Below are 3,376 nucleotides of genomic sequence, written 5' to 3'. Positions count from 1 at the left end.
TAGTAAAATTTCAACATTTTAAAATATGTTACGCAGTTTATGATTCTTTATTATTTTAAAAGAATAGATGCTAAGTAATCATGAATATATAAAATAGCTTATACAATTTTTACCATACAGCATGATATTTTAAATCTGATTTAGTCGCTTATAATTTTACCATGTAACATAGTAATTGATCGACTGTAATCGATATTTATCGGTTATTTTCGTTGTCGAATGTGTCTCTAACTACGCTAGAACTTACTCACTTCAAAACATTTTACAATCTGCATTATAATTTTTACTACATCATTTATAAAAAGTCTCTTGTATATTTCAAAAAATCTATCGTTATTGATAATATTTCATTATTGTCAAGTTGTCCCAAGTTTATTACCAAACATGATGAAATTTGTAATGAATTTTGCGGTAAAAAATAACGAAAAATTCTCTCCGTGTAATATTTCTTGGCATTTTAAATTTTGACACAGTCAAAACTCCTAAAACCTAACCAATACTGAATTTAGAAACATCATCCAAGTGCTTCCGCGTATCATTTTATCCTTGTTGTTCACCGAATGTTAAATAAGGATAAAACGATATACGGAGACACTAGGGTGATGTTTCCGCGAACGCAGATCTATAACCTAATTTAACCCTAGCATCAATACCCTACTAGTACCGTACTAGTACCCTACCAGAACTGCGTTAAAAACATAAGGCGCAAAAAGGGGCTACTTATAAGGCCCTGATAAGGTCTGCCTGATCAGGCGCAAGACGTTCCGGACGTTACATTAGCCCTCAGGACCTGATCAGACATCAGGATGTCCTTTCTTGGACCCTATCAGGACCTGTTTACAATTTCTACTCGGGCACTTTTAAATCACGAATATTTAAATAACCCGAGTAGAAATTGTAGACGGGTCCTGATAGGGGTTCAAACAAGGGTACCCTGATGCCTGATCAGGCAATGATGAGAAAATCCTATCAGGCCCTGAGGGCTAATGTAACGTCCGGAACGTCTTCCGCCTGATCAGGCAGACCTTATCAGGGCCTTATAAGTAGCCCCTTTTTGCGCCTTATATTTTTTAACGCAGTTCTTCTAGGATACTAGTACGGTACTAGTAGGATATTGATGCTAGGGTTAGATTAGATTATAGATCTGCGTTCGGAAACATCACCCTAGTATCTCCGTACATCGTTTTATCCTTATTTAACATTCGGTGAACAACAAGGATAAAATGATACGCGGAAGCACTTGGGTGATGTTTCTAAATTCAGTATTGGTTAGGTTTTAGGAGTTTTGACTGTGTCAAAATTTAAAATGCCAAGAAATATTATGAATTGATTATTTTATTAATCTGAAAGGATATATAAATTATATATAATGTATATATTATTATTTATTATATTATACCATATGTATCAATATAACTTTTCTTTTTTAAAGCGTAAAGAAATAAAAATATTTATTTGCTTTTTCGATGCGCTTTCTTTTGCGTTTAATTTTCGTCGGAGCAGCCGGTGTCCCTCACTTATAACTCTTGACGGTTTAACGAGACTAGAGGATAATGTAAGGGCAAAGAAATCAGGTCCATGTAAGATTAATTACTTTAAAAAAATATTGAGAAGGGTGCCCTGATTTGCATCGGATCAGGCGCAAATCGGTAAAGCCATACTAGGGCGTACTCTACCGTACCCTGATCAGGCCCAAGTGGAGAATTCCCTACTAGGGCATACCCTATTACTTCCTGGTCATGACCTGATCGTATTATACATCGGGCGTACCCGATCGAATTTCTACTCGGGTAGTAAAATGTTCATGGTGCAAGAAGTCATTATGTTTAAAACATTTTTTCATCGAGTATCATTATTGTAATGAGTATAATGAGTAAACGATACATAATGTAAATTTATTGTATATAAACATTTAAAAATTATTTCATTATTAAGTACGTTAGAAATTATTACGTAAATGACAAGTAAATGAGATATTAAAGCAAAAGATCGAAAATATAACTTTAGGAGAATAATCTTAAGATGTTAAATAAGGAAGTAATGTACACAGATGAATAAAAAACGAAGTTTATTCACTTTAAGAAGAAATAATAAACATTATTAACATCATATATGATTTGTAATGTTACAAATATCAATCATGTCAATTTCCTTATTCATTAATTTATGTATCTTATTGTTCCGACGACAATTACTTACGCATTTGAGCATGGATAGTGTAAATACCGAAATGTTAATAATTAATTCTCGCGAAAACGATATATTGTAATATAAACTTTATTACACATGATTGAATTTGTAAAAAAATAATCTTTAATTTGGTAAAGAAAAAATAAAAAATTTAAGATTTTAGAAATTGATGGTGGGGGTATTTTATTTAACAAAAAAATAAACATTTTTTTCTTTATATCTTTAAAGTACTCTTGAAACCATACTTCTGTTTAAAAAATTTTTGCCTATTTTTTATACTTCCGACGATATTCGCTTCGAAAGAAAAATACCGTTTTTTTTCCAAAGGGGTGTTTTACCCCTTAAACAGAGTTAGGGCACGTATGAAAAAATACATGTCTCTTAAATTTTCATTATGTTTAACAACATATTCCATAGAGAATCAAATCGGTTCCGGACAGTTGTGAAACTTCCCTTGTTAGTGATTGGTTAGTAATTAATTAAAAATAATATAAAGTAAAACAAATTTAACAGTACATACCATTCGACTAATTTCCCCTTCCTCGCGAGTTCAAAAATCTAAAATCTAATTTAGAGGTCCTCGCTAAAATCCTAGCTACGCTCATGTCTATAAAATATATTTTCTAAATTCTTATTTCCATACATATAAGTTATTGCGAAAAATATTACTAAGGCGATGGTTTAAAGGCTTAGGGCACTTGCACGGAATGCATGAGATCTAGGTTCGATCCTCGGTCGAGGCTATATTTTCAGCAATAAAATTTTTTAGAATGCTTATTAGCATCAGAATATTAAGATCAAACTAATGTGAATATGAGCATCAATACATATAATTAAATTGTTTGTTAATACTATTGCTCTAGATACGTTAGAATCTCAAGACTGAAAATAAATTCGACGCGCAGTTTGAGGGATCCGATATGAGTATATAAATTTACATATAATAATTTTAGCATTAAAAATCTTATTTGACTGTTTAATAATTTTATTTTCGATTCGTAGTCACATTATGATGTTATAAGATACTTCGTAATATTTTTTACATATTTTTAGAATATTTCTTGTATATTTATACATGATACATATAATTTTCTCTATGTAATTAATTTTTATATATTTAACTTAACTAAAAATCACGAATTCTGTTATTGCCGTGGTTGTTTTAGTTGTTGCCGTTGCCGCCGGC

This window comes from Trachymyrmex cornetzi, unplaced genomic scaffold (assembly GCF_001594075.2).
Source record: "Trachymyrmex cornetzi isolate Tcor2-1 unplaced genomic scaffold, Tcor1.1 scaffold1404, whole genome shotgun sequence".
Lineage (NCBI taxonomy): Eukaryota > Metazoa > Arthropoda > Insecta > Hymenoptera > Formicidae > Trachymyrmex > Trachymyrmex cornetzi.
This window is presented reverse-complemented; position numbering follows the sequence as displayed.